This window comes from Tamandua tetradactyla, chromosome 10, assembly GCF_023851605.1.
Source record: "Tamandua tetradactyla isolate mTamTet1 chromosome 10, mTamTet1.pri, whole genome shotgun sequence".
NCBI classification, from domain to species: Eukaryota; Metazoa; Chordata; class Mammalia; order Pilosa; family Myrmecophagidae; genus Tamandua; species Tamandua tetradactyla.
The window spans coordinates 41,191,507-41,205,284 of record NC_135336.1 but is presented as its reverse complement, the minus strand read 5'-3'; positions in this window follow the sequence as shown (position 1 = coordinate 41,205,284).

The window sequence follows — 13,778 nt, the reverse complement described above, 5'->3', positions numbered from 1 at the left end:
CATACAAGGGAAACCCAATAAGACTATGTGTAGATTTCTGAGCAGAAACCATGGAAGCTAGAAGACAGTGGGATGATATATTTAAAATACTAAAAGAGAAAAACTGCCAACCAAGACTTCTATAGCCAGCAAAATTGTCCTTCAAAAATGAGGGAGAAATTAAAACATTTTCAGACAAAAAGTCACTGAGAGAATTTGTGACCAAGAGAGCAGCTCTGCAAGAAATACTAAAGGGAGCACTAGAGTCAGATACGAAAAGACAGAAGAGAGAGGTATGGAGAAGAGTGTAGAAAGAAGGAAAATCAGGTATGATATATATAATACAAAAGGCAAAATGATAGAGGAAAGTATTACCCAAACATTAATAACACTAAATCTTAATGGACTGAATTCCGCAATCAAAAGACATAGACTGGCAGAATGGATTAAAAAACAAGATCCTTCTATATGCTGTCTACAGGAAACACATCTTAGACCCAAAGATAAACATAGGTTGAAAGTAAAAGGTTGGGAAAAGATATTTCATGCAAATAACAACCAGAAAAGAGCAGGAGTAGCTACACTAATATCCAACAAATTAGACTTCAAATGCAAAACAGTTAAAAGAGACAAAGAAGGATACTATCTACTAATAAAAGGAACAATTAAACAAGAAGACATAACAATCATAAATATTTATGCACTGAATCATAATGCCCCAAAATATGTGAGGAATACACTGTAATCACTGTAAAGTGAAATAGACACATCTACCATAATAGTTGGAGACTGCAATTCGCCACTCTTATCAATGGACAGAACATCTAAGCAGAGGATCAATAAAGAAACAGAGAATTTGAATATTACAATAAATGAGCTAGACTTAACAGACATTTATAGGACATTACACCCCACAACAGCAGGATACACCTTTTTCTCAAGTGCTCATGGATCATTCTCAAAGATAGACCATAGGCTGGGTCACAAAGCAAGTCTTAACAAATTTAAAAAGATTGAAATCATACACAACATTTTCTCGGATCATAAAGGAATGAAGTTGGAAATCAATAACAGGCAGAGTGCCAGAAAATTCACAAATACATGGAGGCTCAACAACACACTCTTAAACAACGAGTGGGTCAAGGAAGAAATTGCAAGAGAAATTAGTAAATATCTCGAGGCGAATGAAAACGAAAACACAACATATCAAAACCTATGGGATGCAGCAAAGGCAGTGCTAATAGGGAAATTTATTGCCCTAAATGCCTATATCAGAAAAGAAGAAAAGGCAAAAATTCAGGAACTAACTGTCCACTTGGAAGAACTGGAGAAAGAACAGCAAGCTAACCCCAAAGCAAGCAAAAGGAAAGAAATAACAAAGATTAGAGCAGAAATAAATGAAATTGAAAACATGAAAACAATAGAGAAAATCAGTAAGACCAGAAGTTGGTTCTTGAGAAAATCAATAAGATTGATGGGTCCTTAGCAAGATTGACAAAAAGAAGAAGAGAGAGGACACAAATAAATAAGATCAGAAATGGAAGAGGAGACATAACCACTGTCCTCACAGAAATAAAGGAGGTAATAACAGGATTCTATGAACAACTTTACGCTAATAAATACAACAATGTAGATGAAATGGACAAGTTCCTAGAAAGGCATGAACAATCAACTTTGACTCAAGAAGACATAGATGACCTCAACAAACCAATCACAAGTAAAGAAATTGTATCAGTCATTCAAAAGCTTCCCAAAAATAAAAGTCCAGGACCAGACGGCTTCACATGTGAATTCTACCAAACATTCCAGAAAGAATTAGTACCAACTCTGCTCAAACTCTTCAAAAAAATCGAAGTGGAGGGAAAGCTACCTAATTCATTCTATGAAGCCAACATCACCCTCATACCAAAACCAGGCAGAGATATTACAAAAAAAGAAAACTACAGACCAATCTCTCTCATGAGTATAGATGCAAAAATCCTCAACAAAATTCTAGCAAATCGAATCCAGCAACACATTAAAAGAATTATACATCATGACCAAGTAGGATTCATCCCAGGTATGCAAGGATGGTTCGACATAAGAAAATCAATTAATGTAATACACCATATCAACAAATCAAAGCAGAAAAATCACATGGTCATCTCAATTGATGCAGAGAAGGCATTTGACAAGATTCAACATCCTTTCCTGTTGAAAACACTTCAAAGGATAGGAATATAAGGGAACTTCCTTAAAATGATAGAGGGAATATATGAAAAACCCACAGCTAATATCATCCTCAATGGGGAAAAAATTGAAAACTTTCCCCCTAAGATCAGGAACAAGACAAGGATGTCCATTATCACCACTATTATTCAACATCGTGTTGGAGGTTCTAGCCAGAGCAATTAGACAAGAAAAAGAAATACAAGGCATCAAAATTGGAAAGGAAGAAGTAAAACTATCACTGTTGGCAGACGATATGATACTATACGTCAAAAACCCGGAAAAATCCACAACAAAACTACTAGAGCTAATAAATGAGTACAGCAAAGTAGCAGGTTACAAGATCAACATTCAAAAATCTGTAGTGTTTCTATACACTAGCAATGAACAAGCTGAGGGGGAAATCAAGAAATGAATTCCATTTACAATTGCAACTAAAACAATAAAATACTTAGGAATAAATTTAACTAAAGAGACAAAAGACCTATACAAAGAAAACTACAAAAAACTGTTAAAAGAAATCACAGAAGACCTAAATAGATGGAAGGGCATACCGTGTTCATGGATTGGAAGACTAAATATAGTTAAGATGTCAATCCTACCTAAAATGATTTACAGATTCAATGCAATACCAATCAAAATTCCAACAACTTACTTTTCAGAAATAGAAAAACCAATAAGCAAATTTATCTGGAAGGGATGGGTGCCCTGAATTGCTAAAAGTATCTTGAGGAAAAAAAAACCAAGATGGAGGTCTCACGCTGCTGGACTTTAAGGCATATTATGAAGCCAAGTGGTCAAAACAGCATGGTACTGGCATAAAGATAGATATATCGACCAATGGAATCGAATAGAGTGCTCAGATATAGACCCTCTCATCTATGGACATTTGATCTTTGATAAGGCAGTCAAGCCAACTCACCTGGGACAGAACAGTCTCTTCAATAAATGGTGCCTAGAGAACTGGATATCCATATGTAAAAGAATGAAAGAGGACCCGTATCTCACACCCTATACAGAAGTTAACTCAAAATGGATCAAAGATCTAAACATTAGGTCTAAGACCATAAAACAGTTAGAGGAAAATGTAGGGAGATATCTTATGAATCTTACAATTGGAGGCAGTTTTATGGACTTTAAACCTAAAGTGAGATATCTTATGAATCTTACAATTGGAGGCAGTTTTATGGACCTTAAACCTAAAGCAAGAGCACTGAAGAAAGAAATAAATAAATGGGAGCTCCTCAAAATGAAACACTTTTGTGCATCAAAGAACTTCATCAAGAAAGTAGAAAGACAGCCTACACAATGGGAGACAATATTTGGAAACGACATATCAGATAAAGGTCTAGTATCCAGAATTTATAAAGAGATTGTTCAACTCAACAACAAAAAGACAGCCAACCCAATTACTAAATGGGAAAAAGACTTGAACAGACACCTCTCAGAAGAGGAAATACAAATGGCCAAAAGGCACATGAAGAGATGCTCAATGTCCCTGGCCATTAGAGAAATGCAAATTAAAACCACAATTAGATATCATCTCACACCCACCAAAATGGCCATTATCAACAAAACAGAAAATGACAAGTGCTGGAGAGGATGCAGAGAAAGAGGCACACTTATCCACTGTTGGTGGGAATGTCAAAGGGTGCAACCACTGTGGAAGGCAGTTTGGCGGTTCCTCAAAAACTGAATATAGAATTGCCATACGACCCAGCAATACCATTGCTAGGTATCTAATCAGAGGACTTAAGGACAAAGACACAAATGGACGTTTGCACACCAATGCTTATAGCAGCATTATTTACAATTGCAAAGAGATGGAAACAGCCAAAATGTCCGTCAACAGACAAGTGGCTAAACAAACTGTGGTATATACATACAATGGAATATTATGCAGCTTTAAGACAGAATAAACTTATGAAGCATGTAATAAGATGGATGGACCTAGAGAACATTATGCTGAGTGAGACTAGCCAAAAACTAAAGGGCAAATACTGTATGGTCCCACTGATGTGAACCGACATTAGAGAATAAACTTGGAATATGTCATTGGTAACAGAGACCATCAGGAATTAGAAATAGGGTATGATAATGGGTAATTGGAGCTGAAGGGATACAGACTGTGCAACAGGACTAGATACAAAAACTCAAAAATGGACAGCACAATACTACCTATTTGCAATGTAATTATGTTAAAACACTGAATGAAGCTGCATCTGAGCTATAGTTTTTTGTTTGTTTGTGTGTTTTTTTATATATATTTTTTGTATTTTTATTTTTTCTCTATATTTTCATTTTATTTCTTTTTCTGTTGTCTTGCTATTTCTTTTTCTAAATCAATGCAAATGTACTAAGAAATGATGATCATACATCTATGCGATGATATTAAGAATTACTGATTGCATATGTAGAATGGAATGATTTCTAAATGTTGTGTTAGTTAATTTTTTTTAATTAATAAAAAAATAAATAAATAAAATAAAATTGAAGAACACCCAAAACATCCCCCACACACCCCCACCCATTATTCATTTATTTTTGTCTTTATTTTCTTACTCATCTCTTCATACAGTGGCTAAAGGGAGTGTCTTGGCTCAAGCTTTTAAGGCATTTATTTGGATAGACAAAGACTAACTGAAGTCTCATGTATTTAGGAGCAACATTGTACTTTGCAGGTATATATATATAGTTGGCACATCTGCACTAATTCTCCTCTAGAGTCTCATGGGTTGTCACTTTTGAGTACTGATAATCTGCATTATTTGTATTTTTTAAGACCTCTCTTTTTTCTTTACTGTCTTTACTGCTCTACTTCTTGTTTTGTTTGTTTTATTGAAGGTCCGTTTTCTTAATCTTTGAGAATTATACATATGCATCATTAGGGAGTATAATCTTAAGAGTAAGGTAAAGTAAGTAAAGAGACAGCCATATAGTAGAGTAAATGAGAGTGGAAGACTGCTTTTTAATGCAGATTTTTTTTGTATGCTGTATAGCGGGGTCACATTTCATTCTTTTTCCATGTTGAGTATCCCATTATTGCAGAAAAAATTCATTTGCTGAATTTTCTGTTTGTTTGTTTTGTTGGTTTCTTTGTTTGCTTGTCTGGGAAGTACATGGGCCCAGAATCGAACCTGGGTCTCCTGCATGGCAGGTGAGAATTCTATCACTGAGCTGCTCTTGCACCCCCAATGCAATTTTGATAAGTAGCATTAACCGCTGAAGTTGTTTCACCTCAGAAAAGCATAGAAATATCGCCCTTTGGTTTTATCAATGTTTACCCTTTAGACTTGTGAAAATTTACCTGTTAAGGTGCTTCAGAAATGAATTATTCATACAAGGCACGGAAGAATATATTTTAACATAATATTCATTAAATGAGTGAAGCTGTTGGTGAGATAGAATATTCAAACTATAGAGATACTGGAGGGACGTGAAGGAACTTTTAGAAAGGGGCATTCACCAGAAATCAGTAGACTTGGACTCTTTCACTAGCCCCCAAGGCATTCAAAATAGTGGTTCTCAAAAGGGCCACTAGTGGCTTTCTTTGGAAATATGGGGAAGGGGGGAATCCTACTGTCCTTGGTTGTCCCAATGACTGGGGCATATTACTGGCAGTCATTGTGGGGTTTAGATATCTTTCAATGAAACTGAACAGTCAGAGCCATAACTCTCTTACCTACCATCTTCTCTATCTGGAGGCCCTTGTAAAAACTGTCTGTGAAGCTTCAGCTTTAAGTCTATAAACCACATTTGGGGAAAGGAAAAAAACCAACAATAATTTGTTCTAAATTTCCTTTTCTATAATTGTGATTGAAGCAATGAGAAAAATTGGCTGAACTCTAAAATGAGAGTTAGGAATGTTGAATTTACTTCTAATTATCATCTAATACATGGTATGAATAACCTTGGGCTACTTAAATACTCTGTTTCTCCATCTGTAAAGAAAAGAAAATAATACTGCTAATGTAAAAGGATGATCATCTAAATTCATTAACAACAGTGAAAAGTAATGCTGTATTTTTTTTTTTTTTTTGCATGGGCAGCACCAGGAATCGAACCCAGGTGTCTGGCATGGCAGGCCAGAAGTCTGCCACTGAGCCGCCATGACCCACATGGTAATGCCCTACTTTGATGTATAATTTTATGCCTAGAGAAAACACATGAACCACTCTGTTACACTAATGCTCAGCAATCACTAAGGTGGCATAACAATGTGCTCATTTATGCATCAATCATCATGGGTTTTCCTACTTTATGAAAGAATGTTTCTGATTTAAAAGCATTAGTGTTATACCTAAGGGGCAAGTCAATAAATTAAGAACAAATGATTAATTGTTTGATATATTTTCCACACTCTCCATTTTTAGTCTAAGGGAGGAATGAGCCTTTATACTTTTCCATATTAATGGTCTTTTCCAGAGAGTTAATATTTTACAGATATATTTGGGAAATAAAAACAAGACCTATTGATCTCAAAACTGTAGTCTCAATTATCAGGGTGCTGGCTCCCCTGAAGCTAGTTTACATTATTCTTTGCCAATGTTTCCATTTTTAAAAAAGCATATTAGGACAACCAAAATTCAAGAAGTAAATGCTCATATCCAGATACTGGTTCTTTCAAATATGCACATTTGATAGTGATTCACTCAAAAGATAGTGTAAGTCATCCTATAAGGCCATTCCTTAAGTCATGGGTCCTAGGTTCTCGTCCCAGATATATCTCTAATAAGTTTTGTGATTTTTGAACAAGTGATTTTAACTTCTCCACAAATGTATAATTAAGAGTCAAAAAAGCACTGAATGTGAAGTCTAAGAGTATATTGATAATTAACATTTATCAATAAGTATCTCTAAGTATGAGTAGGCACTAGGTTAAGTGGCAGCTTTACATTATGCCATTTAATTATTTCATTCAATCTCTCACACCCTATGAAGTGGGAATTATTAATATGTTTTTGTGTTAGTTAGATTTAGTTGTCAACTTGGCCAGGTGAGCATACTTAATCTCGTTGCTGTGGACATAAGCCAACGGTATGTGAACCTCATCTGTTGCCAATTACATCCGCAGTCAGCTAGGAGGCGTGTCTGCTGCAATGAGTGACGTTTAACTTAATCGGCTGGTGCTTAAATTAGAGAACGCAATGTAGCACAGCCTAAGCAGCTCTGCATTCCTCATCTCAGCACTTGAAGCTAAGCCCAGGCCTTTGGAGATGCAGAAAGAAGTCACCCCGGGGAAAGTTGTTGGAACCCAGGGGCCTGGAGAGAAGACCAGCAGAGACCATCCTGTGCCTTCCACGTAAGAAAGAACCTCAGTGGAAAGTTAGTTGCCTTTCCTCTGAAGAACCAATAAAATAAATCCCCTTTTATTAAAACCCAATCCGTCTCTGGTGTGTTGCATTCTGGCAGCTAGCAAACTAGAATGGTTTTTTTTTGAAGTAGTAAGTGATTGAGTAGCACCAGAACCTGTGCTTTTAATCCACTACTTTAAATCATTCAGGAATGTTACTATTTGACCTGCACAGGAGAATTTTAGTTTAGTATATAAACATGTTTTAAGAATATGCAAGTTAACATTTGAGGCACTAATGCTAAATGGAATCTGATCATCAAAAAGGATTAATACCATTAATGAATTCCCAAGGATGTTGCTAGGTAACAGTCACTAAATGTTTGTTAGTCATTCAATAGTAAAGAGACAGATATATTTGGGAAATAAAAACAAGACCTATTGATCTCAAAACTGTAGTCTCAATTATCAGGGTGCTGGCTCCCCTGAAGGTAGTTTACATTATTCTTTGTCAATGTTTCCATTTTTAAAAAAGCATCTTAGGACAACCAAAATTCAAGAAGTAAATGCTCATATAGTATGCTCTTTTCTCATATAGTAAATGCTCTTTTCTCATATAGTAAAGAGATAAGATAGAAACAAATATAGAGGCCAGATGGAGGACTGCCAATAATTCAACAGAAGAATTTTTCCTACAGTTGCAGGATCAGCTCTTTCTGAGATTTAGAAAACTGTGTGACTTGCTTTTGTTTTATGGGCAACTATACTTATTCCATAACATTTTTTTGATCTAAATTTCCATTAACATTCTCACATCTCTAGACACAGGCCTCTGGTATTCCATACCCCTAGGGGTATGTTTATATCAAAACTACTCTTGACGAAAAAGCCAAGGATGGGGGGAGATAGAAACAAGGCCAGAAGTTTGGCACAGTGCAACCAGTCACCACCCACAATAGTTCTGCAGAGTATGAATTTCTAACCCAAGATACTTTTCTATGAATTTAGATTTAACTGTAAATTATGACACACATATTTACAGCTATAAACTAATTTTTTTTTATTATTCCTTGCAAGAAGGCCTTTCTGACCTCCAGTTTTTGTAAACCATACATGTACTTGAAGGACCAAAGTCCAAAGTTCCTTATAGTATTTCCAAGCCCTGTTCTCTCAAAGCTTTCCCTTCATGGCCGAGCAGCCCATATGTGCTGACAGATGCAGAAAACTCCATGACCTTCCTTCCTTGAGGGCTCAAAGGGCCATCCAAGTGCCATCTCCTATCACGTTCTGTAGACCATGTCCTTGTTAGGCCCTGTCAGTCTCAACCACAGTGCAAAATCCAAATTCCAACTCAGATGAAGTTCCATGGTAGCACGTTCTCAGACATCACACTCATATCCTACAGGAGTAGTTTTTACTATTTTTTTGAGTTATGGACACTTTGTAGATCTAATGGAAATTCTTGTATCCTTCCATAAAAAAATACACATACACGTATATAAATAATACTATCTTCCATTTCAGGGGATCTGAGGACGCACTGAAGCTTTTCCATGGACAAGGTTAAAAAAAAGTGTTGTAGAAACTTTCCAGTCTTTCTCTTCCTAAATGTTCAGCTTGGTGCTTAAAGTCCATTTTGGAGCATATATATATATATATATATATATATATATAGTCTTTGGAATATAGTAACAAAGTCTCTGACATTCCTCACTCCTGTGATATATATATATATATATATATTTCCTTCCTATGAGATACTTATTATCTAGATCTTATAGGGCTCTAAACATCCTACCTCCTAATGTCAATGCCTTTATTTGCCAAGATTTGAACCCTTCAGTGTACTATTTCCACAAATTCTGAGCTTTTATTTTGCAAAAAATCATCCAGGTCAACAAATTTGGCCCACTTGACTCTACATTAGTGAACCTTATAAACTTGAGGTTTTTAGGTCTGTTCTCTCAATTCCTAATTCTTAGCACCACCAAAACACATAGATTCTTTGTAAGTGCATGTTCTAGTTTACTAGCTGCCAGAATGCAATATACCAGAAACAAAACAGTTTTTGGCTTTTTTTGAGGGGGGAGTGCATGGTCCAGGAGTTGAACCCGGGTCTCCGGCATAGAAGGTGAAAATTCTACCACTGAACCATCCATGCACCCCCAGAACAGTTTTTAAAAGGGGGGATTTATTAATTTATTAATTTATTAAGATGTAAGTTTACAGTTCTAAGGCTGTGAAAATGTCTAAATCAAAGCAAGTTTATAAAAATGTCAAAAGTAAGGCACCAATAGGATGTTACCTTCACTCAAGAAAGGCCAATGAAGTTCAAGGTTTCTCTCTCAACTGGAAAGGCACATAGTGAACATGGTGATGTCTGCTAGTTTTCTCTCCGGGTTTCTAGTTTTGTGAAGCCACCCCCAGGGGTGTTTTCCTTCTTCATCTCCAAAGGTTTCTGGCTGCATGGGCCCTCAAGGTTCTTGTGGCTCTTTCCAAAATGGCTCTCTTTTAAAGGGCTCCAGTAAGTAACCCCACCTGAAATGGGTGGAGACACATCTCCATGGAACTCATCTAATCAAAAGTTACCACCCACAACTGGGTGGGTTCTATCTCCATGGGAACAATCAAAAAGCTCCCACTCATCAATATTGAAGGAGACTTAAAGGGCATGGCTTTTTTGGGGTCCATAAGAGATTCAAACCAGCACAGTGCATAAATCAGTGGTTAGGCTTAATTTCTCCAATACTAAAACTTCTTTAGACTTTTACAGTGAAGAGGGATTTAAAAAATCAAGAAAGTAGATATAACTGAGTCACTTCATTTATTGTTACTACATTTTAATACTTAATATTGTTAATCTATCCTGATTACTAGTAAATGGGTCTTGAGTTTACAGGAGAGAAGTAAAATTTTAGTTTTATACTTTCTATAATTGTGTGATTAGAAGGATCCTGCTGCCCAGCAGGCAATTTCCAGTGAATAGAAAAAAGATTTAAAATACTGTTATGCCTTTTGCATTTTCCTTTTTCAAATTAAAGTCTTCTTTGTTCAAATACTGACTAAATTTATGCTCAAAATAAAAGTCAGTGTAGCTTCGTTTCTTTTGAGCCACCTAAAGTAAACTTTTAAGATATCTTACTAACAAATCCTTTGTCCTAAAGCCTTGTTAAGAATTCATAGATGAAAAGGGATATAGTTTTAGGAGAGATGGGAAAACTCACCATCATGGCATCTACAGTGACAGTGCAGCAAGACAGAACTCAATTCCAGGTCATACATTAATAGAGAATCCACAGAACTTGACTTTGATTCGGCTTTTGGCCTCATTCTCTAAAAAGCTAAAGAGCAAAACACAGCCTATAGCTTTTAAGGAGAAAAAATTGTGGCCTTCTTCCTGACTAACTTTGCAATGAGGTAAAAACAACCTGCACTAGGCCAAAGGGCAGCAAAAACTTGGGTAAGAACGATTTAAGTTTATATTTACTTTTTCTGATGGTTACAATTTTATTTTTCTTTTTAGGATTATGGAATCTTTCTAGAACCAAATGACAAATTTGTGAATATTTGTTAGAAGCTCTACCTTGTACTGGACTCAGTGGGATATGACGTTATATATGAAGGCCCTGCCTTCAAAAGATTTATGATCCAGAGCTTTGTTCTCCAATACAATAGTTACTGACCGTATATGGCATTTAAATTTAATAAGAATGAAAATTGACTTTCTCAGGCAAACTAGCCACATTTCAAATACTCAGTGGGTACATATAACTAATTGTTATATTAGTACAGATAAAAAAAATCTCTAGCATCACAGAAATTTTTATTGGGCCATGCTAGTCTAAAGTAATGCAATCAAAAACATTAAAATAAACATTGTAAATTTAGAGTAGCATTCAATAGTTTGATTTATTTTAAAGAACTTATGGATAGAATTATCAAAGTTCCTCATCCATAAAATTCAAGACCAATTTTCTCCAGAACTGGTTGAATGAGTCTGTTATGGGTTGAATTGTGCTCCCCCAAAAGATATGTTGAGCTTCTAACCCCCTCTGTGAATGCTTTCTTATTTGGAAATAGGGTCATCACAAATGGATTAGTTAAGTGAAAATGAGGTCACACTGGTATAGAGTAGCCTTTAAACTAATGTGATTGGTGTCCTTCTAAGAGAAGAAAATTTGAGCACTGTTTTAGTTTGCTAATGCTGTCAGAATGCAATATACCAGAAATGGGTTGCCTTTTATAAAGCGAATTTATTAAGCACAGATTTATAGTTCTAAGGCCATAAAAATATCCAAACTAAGGCATCCAGAGAAAGATACCTTGATTCAAGAAAGGCCAATGGAAAAACATCTCTGTCAGCAGGGAAGGGATGTGGCTGGTGTCTGCCGGTCCTTTGGCTTCTGGTTTCAAACAGTTTCCTTGGGGAATTTTTCTTTCTGTATGGCCAGATATCTCTGTCTGTGTTAGCTCTGGCCTTTCTCCAAAATGTTTCCTCTTTTAAAGGACTCCAGTAAACTAACCAATACCCTCCTTGACTAGGTGGAGTCACATCTCTATCTAATCAAAAGGTACCCTCCTTGACTAGGTGGAGTCATATCTCTATCTAATCAAAAGGCCACACCCACAATTGAGTGTGTCATGCCTCCATGGAAACAGCCCAATCAAGAGGTTCCAACCTAACCAATAGGTCTGCCCCACAAGACTGGAGCAGGAAAAAGGACATGGCTTCTCAGGGGTACATAACAGCTTCAAATCAGCACACACAGATTCAGAGAAAAACATAGGAGAGAATGCAGATAAATTGAAGCCCAAGGATTACTGAAAACCAGAAATTAAGAAGAGGCAAGGAAGAATTCTCTCCTAAAGATTTTCAATTTCTAGCTTCTGGATCCATGAAACAATAAACTTTTATTGTTTTAAGTCATGTAGTTTGTGGTATTTTGTTACAGAAGCCTTAGCAATCTAAGATGGATTTTACACCAGAAAGTGGGTTACTGCTATTACAAATACCTGAAAATATAATACTGGCTTGGAACTTAGATAATGGGTAGAGACTGGAAGAATTTTGAGGTCCTTAATAGTAACAGCCTAGATTGTCTTGAAGAGACTGTTGGTAGAAATAGGGACATTAAAGATGATTCTGCTGAAGGCTCAGAAAAAAGTGAGGCAAGCTGAAGAGAAAGTCTTTTTCATCATAGACGATACACTGAGCTTCACGAACAGAATGTTGCTAGAAATATGTTAAAGGTGATTCTGGTGAGACCTCAGACAGAAATGAGGACCACATCATTGGCAATCCCTGTTAAAATGTGGCAGAAAAGGGCAGAATTATGTTATAGTGTTGGATGGAAAGTAAAACTTGTAAACTATGAACTTGACTATTTAGCAGAGGATATTTTTTGCTTATACTAAAATGCAATAGGAAAGAGGTAAATTGAGGAATGAACTTTTAAGAAAAATGGAACCAGACTTGATGATTTTGATACTTCATAACCTATCCAGACAGTGTGCCCTGGAAAAGAGGCCAAGATTATAGCTGGACAACAGTTTGCTAAGAAATTTAGCAAATTAGCTGATTGGGTTCAATCAATCATCTCAGCAGAAACCAGGAATGGGAATATGATTACGCAGGAAACATCTGTGGCAGACCCACTCATCTTATGGTTTGGACTTCAGTGAATTACACTGAAACTGACAAGATTTTTGAAAATTTCCTGTCAGAGGAAGCACTGCCAGCCTATACTCAAAGAGACAGAAATGGGAAGAAGTTAAGGAATAATGATTCTACGGGTGGAGCACTGGGTGTGGAGGCTTGAGTCAAAGGGACCTCCTTTGAGAGGTTGGCATCATCAGTTTGGTGTTGATAGAGGGTGGGACTGCCACCTCAGTGAGCCCAGAGGACAGAGCAGATAGCCACAGGGAGTTATTCTGAGGCCTTGAAATCTAATGGACTTTGACCTTCTGGGTTTCAGACTTGCTGGGGTTCCATGAATCTTGTTTTCTTTCCAGTTTCTCCCTGTGGAACGGGGATGTCTATCCTAGGCCTATCCCACTAGATGGAGAGGAATTTTGCCCAGGATGGACCATGCCCATAACTGATTTAGATGCAATTTTTGGGCTTTGAGTCCATGCTGGAATGGCTTAAAAGTTTTGGGATGTTGGGATAGGGTGAATGTTTTTTACACATGGAAAGAATATGAAATTTGAAGCACCACAGGGAGGACTCTTATGGGTTAATTGTGTCCACCAGAAAGATATGTTGGAGTCTTAATCTCTAGTATTTGTGAATATGACC